Source organism: Apis dorsata, unplaced genomic scaffold (assembly GCF_000469605.1).
Source record: "Apis dorsata unplaced genomic scaffold, Apis dorsata 1.3 scaffold_309, whole genome shotgun sequence".
Taxonomy (NCBI): Eukaryota; Metazoa; Arthropoda; class Insecta; order Hymenoptera; family Apidae; genus Apis; species Apis dorsata.
In genome coordinates, this window is record NW_006263581.1 from 1,082,502 (window position 1) to 1,088,644 (window position 6,143).

The following is a 6,143-nucleotide window of genomic DNA, read 5'->3' on the forward strand; positions in this document are numbered from 1 at the left end:
CGGCCGTGATCTCACGAGATTTATTAACACGCGCCGCGCCTCGCGGGGATACACAACCGCGTTGCGAATTACGGACGGTCAACCGCGTGAACAAACCATCAGCGATTCCTCTCAGCGTGTAAGTATGCACACGTACTACGCGCTGTTATTTGCACACAATGCTTGACTTATGAAAAATATCTGTATTAAATAACCCCGTTTTCGACGTGGACGTCTCATTGTTCCACGAGGAGTTAAATTACGGAGGGTGGCCAGTCTCGTCCTCTTTTCGACGAGGCTCCGAATTTTGTGTGGAAATTTTTAAGGAGAGGAATCGAAGATTCGAATTTTTGGATTTTTCTGCGATCATTTTTTATCCAATTCTCGTCCTCCTTTCGATGATCGATTGGTACGAGACTTGGAATTTTGTGTGAAAATTTTGAAGGAAAGGAATCGAAGATTTGAATTTGCCTGCAATCATTTTATTCTTTTCCTTCTTTCGATGATCGTTGCTATGAGACTTGGAATTTTGTGTGAAAATTTTGAAGGAAAGGAATCGAAGATTTGAATTTGCCTGCAATCATTTTTTTTTTTTATACAATTATTCTTTTCCTTCTTTCGATGATCGTTGCTATGAGACTTGGAATTTTGTGTGAAAATTTTGAAGGAAAGGAATCGAAGATTTGAATTTGCCTGCAATCATTTTTTTTTTTTATACAATTATTCTTTTCCTTCTTTCGATGATCGTTGCTATGAGACTTGGAATTTTGTGTGAAAATTTTGAAGGAAAGGAATCGAAGATTTGAATTTGCCTGCAATCATTTTATTCTTTTCCTTCTTTCGATGATTGTTGGTACGAGATTTGAAATTTTATGTGAAAATTTTGAAGAAAAGGAATCGAAGATTTGAATTTGCCTGCAATCATTTTTTTTTTATACAATTATTCTTCTCCTTCTTTCGATGATTGTTGGTACGAGATTTGAAATTTTATGTAAAAATTTTGAAGGAAAAGAATGGAAGATTTAAATTGCCTACAATCATTTTTTTCTTTATACAATTATTCTCCTCCTCCTTTCGATGATACGAGATTTGGAATTTTATGTAAAAATTTTGAATTTTGAAAAGGAATGGAAGATTTGAATCTATCTGCAATCATTTTTTATACGATGGAATGAATAAAGGTTAGAGAGATTCCTTTCATGTATCTTTGGATATTTTTGCCATGTCCATTACGCAGATTCTTCTACATACATCGAACATTCATCGATTCGATTTTTGCAAAAGAAATTAAAATTCCGAAAATTAAATAATCACTGCATATATTTATTATATACAAATTTAAAGCGTAAAATAAAGACACATTTGCTTTGAACATTTTGATTCACTACATATTCCATACTATATTTCATTCCCCAAAGAAATTAAGATTCTAAAAATTATCTATAATCACCAAACTGCATATATTTACTATATACAAATTTGTACAAAGCGTAAAATAAAGTCACGTTTGCTTTGAACATTTTGATTCGCTCGTACATCGTGTCTACATTCCATAGAACATTTTTCGAAACGGAATAGCGAAAAAATAAAATATATAATATACGGGGAGGGGGAGGACACAATTTTGACATTTGCGATACCAACTTAAAAACGAACGAATGATGGTATCGCGGTGGGTCACGGTTTTTATCGGTCAGAAAAAGGTGCAGAGCCGTGACAAAAGGTGCCATAACGGAACACCACGTTTGCCGGCCAAAGACGAGCGCGCGTTAACGGTGCCCGAGGTTTCACCGCGCTAAATACACGTCATTTCTCCTTCTCGCTCGTCGCGTTAACGTCGATCCATCCGAGCGCCTTCTTTCTCTCCCGAGGCGATCGAAACGAAAAAGGAGCGGCGCGGAAAAAAAAGGGTGGAGGAGCGAAAGTTGGAAAAGGATCGAGGGTTGGATACCGGGCGAGAAAGGAACAGGGGGTGAATCCTCTCCCCTGTTCACTGTGGGAATTTCTAATTGCCAATGGAATACGGCAGTGAGGGGGGATTATTCTGGGGGGGGGGGAGGGGGGGGGGGGGGGGGAAGGGAGGGGGGGGGGGGTGCTCTCCCGGGGGGGGGGGGGGAATTTCTACTTGCCAATGGAATACGGCAGTGAGGGGGGATTATTCTCTGGGGGGAGGAGGGGGGATGAGATCGTTTATTAGGATTTAATGAGCAGATTTATCGAGCCGCGTGGATCGTAATTTTTTTGTAAACGAAAAAAAGGTTTAAAATAATTTTTTTAAATCGTTTTCTTTGCATCATTGCGTTGTATGATATTTTTGAGAATCTCTTCTTAGATGACACCTTATAGATATATCTTGGATAGAAGATGATAAACTTTCGAGTCGAAAAAGAAATCGTGATCGAACGATACAAATCCTTTATTTTCCAATCCAATTAAACTTTTCCCCTTCCAAGGGAAATCTCACGATGAACGATAATTTAAATAAATTCCATCCAAGAAAAAAAACGAAGTAAAGAAAAAAGAAGAAGAAGAAGAAGAAGAGAAAATTAATTCGATGCGCGATTATACTCGCAATATTTTTTTTTTTTTTTTCTTTTCGTTAAAAGAGCCGTGAATCCACGTTTCCGCAAAAACGACTAGAGCAAAAATCTCGCTTCGAAATACCCCTGAAAAAAAATGACAAAGAAACGAAACATTTCGTACTCGTAGAGAGGAAAACTGGGGGGAAAAAAAGGAAGAGAGAGAGAGAGAGAGAAAATATAAAGCCGCGGTGTTTGACGGAGAGAAAAAAAATGCAGCGTTATTTGCGGCAAAAACTAAAAGAAAAAAATTCGAGGGCATCTTTTAACGTAATAATGAAAGGGTACACAGTGGGGGCCGACAAAGGAAGAGTCGGTCGCTGTCAATAAAACTCCTTTAGTTGAGCGGCGGAGGCCGCTTTAATTAAGCGCATTCGTTTTAATTCGACTTAAAAGCGGCTGTTTAATTTGATTTTTCTGCGTCACGGCAGAATCCCGGCCCGATGGCTTCTTCTCTGCTTCCTTTCCTTCCCTTCGATCGACCTTGATTCATCGAATATCGTTGGCCCACTACTCCCTGGAAAATAAAAAGACACGGTGAGTGGAAAAATGGGGAGGCGTTCAAGTTTCACGGCCGGTATCGTACGAAAAACTAGAATTTATCGAGACAATTTGAACGAAACACTTCTTCTTCCTCCTCCTCTTCTTTTCGTCTATCTTTGATTTAAACGATGTTGATTGAATCAAGCTAATAATAATACGTATACGATGTACGAGGAATAAAATTTTCATTCAAACGATACACCTCTTTATTAAAATATTTAGATGTTATAAGATAAAATTGAAGTGTAATCTTTGATAGCTTTGAGAGAAATGAAAAGGCAAGTTAAGATTTATTGACTCGTATTAATTTTCGAAAAAAATGTACGAAAAGCGATGATTTAAAAAAAAAATTAGAAAAAAAAGATATTCAACAATTTGCATTTTCCATCACTGGATGAATCCCCGTCATCCATGGGTAATGGAAGAATGAACAACATCGCGAGGAGAATGGTACGAAGGGAAGTCGAAGAAAATGGTCCAAACTTGTTGCATGCCACCCACGGACGCTTCGCCCTTCTCATCCCACCCCTTCCTTCCTCCCTTCCTTCCTATCTCCCCACGGAAATTCTCTCCTGTTTCCCTTCGTAATAACTCAGAATTTTCAGAAAAGGACCTCCACGATTCTTTCTCTTCCCACTAATTGTTCCTCCTTCTTTTTTTTTTTTCCACCGGCATATTTTTTCTTTCTTTTCTTTTCTCTTAGATATTTAGCCGTGGAGAAAAGAAACCCCGCCTTCTGTTTACCTCCTCCTCCTCCTCCTCCTCCTCCTCGGAGGGAAATTTTTCATTCTACTCTCTGCTCTACTCCACTTTCCCCTCCCTCCTTTTTCTCCTTCGTAATCTCCTCGCCTCGTGTTCTACTTTCCCGCTTTAATTCTGGATTTACGAGCGCTCGTTTGCGAACTTACTTGCGAACGTTGTACATTTCGTTTCGCCGCGCCATTTCCACCATTTCGATTCTGGAAAAAATTCCGATCCATATGGAAAAATTCCGCTGACGATAATAATACTCGCCAGCATTATCCCGGATCAATTGGGAAAATTTTGTTTTTTTTCTCTCTCTTTCTCGATTTAAAATCGACGAGTTGGGATCGAAACTCGAAAGAGAGGACAGGCGCAAATATCCTTTATCCTGCTCGTCTTCCTATCTTTGAAAATATAGAGATACAAAGATATTTGAAAAGCATAATACATCGAATCGACGATGAAAAGTCGAAAAATTAAAGAAAAGGATAAGAAGATTGATCCTTGGGAAGAGAAGACAAAAAGTAAACAGTTTAGAATCAAAAGGAAAACACGAAGAAAAAGTTTTGGAGACAAAATCGGGAGGAGAATAAAAGAAGGGGGAGGAGAAAAGAAAAAAGAAAGAGAGGTTGGAAATAAGGGTGGAAGAAAAGAAAGAGAGAGAGTCCCTGGAGAAAGCGTGAAAAAGTGGAAAGAGTGGAAAGAGGAGAGGGAGAATGAAGGTAGGAGAGAAATCACGCTCTCTCCTACTTTAACGCGTGGTTCTTATGAATCGAGGGGAGGGCGTAACCCAGATTACTGTTCACCGGACTATAATATTACGCGAACAGATCGGTCTACGCATATAACGGGTGATTCCCTAGAAATTGCCCCTGGTATCCGTTCTAAACGAAAGAAGGAAAATAATAAAGAAGGAAAAGATGCAAAGGAAAGGATCGATCTTGATTGTTGACAGATTATAAGAGTCCTTCAAAAGTTACTCGACGTAGAGGAGAATTTGTATCTTAGAAAAATCTATTTTTCGGAAGAAATTTTACTCAAAAATGAGGGATCGAAGGACGAAGATTATATAAGGTAAGGTATTATATATAAGACTTTTATTTAAGGAACAAGTGATTATTTTAAAAGAAGATTGGAGTGTCACTTCCTCTTCCTCTGGTTAGTTCGTTATAAATAGCCACTTCTAAAAAGATCACGAGTTAGTCAGCTTCCATCGTCAACAATTTAATTATCGCGACAGTTACGTTACACCCACTTGGGGAGGGAGCTTTAACGCTTTTCTTAAGAGCATTTCTCTTCATTTCCATAAATTCCCCGTCCTATTTTCTTCTTTTTGGGAAAAAGAAACGAAAAAAGAAGGTACATTAATGCTCTATACAAAGTATATAATAATATAGTTTTTGATTGAAGATTGTTAAAAAAAGATCTAATATAATTTTGTTACATTTTCGTAACATATAAATGTGTGACGTGCGTTTTTACTCTACTGTTCCATTATTACGCTTCCACTATTACATGTAATCTTGCAAATGTGCATGATGACTACAATTTCAACGTGGTCATAAACGGAAATGACGTATAAGTGACGTATTCAATCAAATAACATCAAATAACGACTCACGTCACGAAACGAGACATTGTAGCATAAATGGAAAGTTTCTATCATCGATCATTAACAATTGTTGAAGAAGAAACTTGACGTTTGATAGTCGAAATACGTTGTTCATTAATTATTTATTAATTATTTATAATCTAGATATTTAATCGTAATTACATCATTTTACAATATTGCCGGCCTAATTAATATTTTATTAAAATCAAATAATCGAATGAACACAATACCTCCATCTCATACGCATATGTAATTTCATATTCAATGAAATTCTAACAATAATTAACCTATAAATTTCTCAGAAATAAAATCTTTCCAAAATACGATTCAAGTCAAAAAAAAAAAAAAACTTCTACTTCTTCTACGTTCACAATAAAAAATTTTAACAATCAATCCCTCAAAAACGAAAGATTAAAAAAATTACAATACAAAACGTCAAAATTATTCTATCAACGTTCTCCCATCTTGTGAGAGATGAAAATGATCGATAAAAAAGCTTGGACAAACTCGAAACAACGCGCACAAACTCCCTTAACCGAAACAGGTTTCCCAAACGAAGCCCATCCGCGGAATCCTGCGGGCTCACCCGGTAGGTATTCCCGAAGGATACGCTCTGAAACGAGACGCAATGGCCCCTCTCGCTCGGCCTCCCACTCTCTCTCTCTCTCTCTCTCCCCCCTCCCCAC

The 6,143-nt window shown here is 37.8% G+C and overlaps 1 long non-coding RNA gene across 2 annotated transcripts in view; it reads right to left on the minus strand.

The window, feature by feature from the left end:
- Positions 1–2,556: 2,556 nt before the first annotated feature.
- Positions 2,557–6,143, minus strand: part of LOC102677063 — a 92,656-nt gene continuing 89,069 nt past the window's right edge. Inside the window, exon 3 of one of the 2 annotated variants that reach the window (XR_004150764.1) lies at positions 2,557–3,075. This is a non-coding gene — a long non-coding RNA (uncharacterized LOC102677063). The remainder of the gene's footprint in view (positions 3,076–6,143) is intronic. The other variant, XR_422046.2, reaches the window with a different exon arrangement.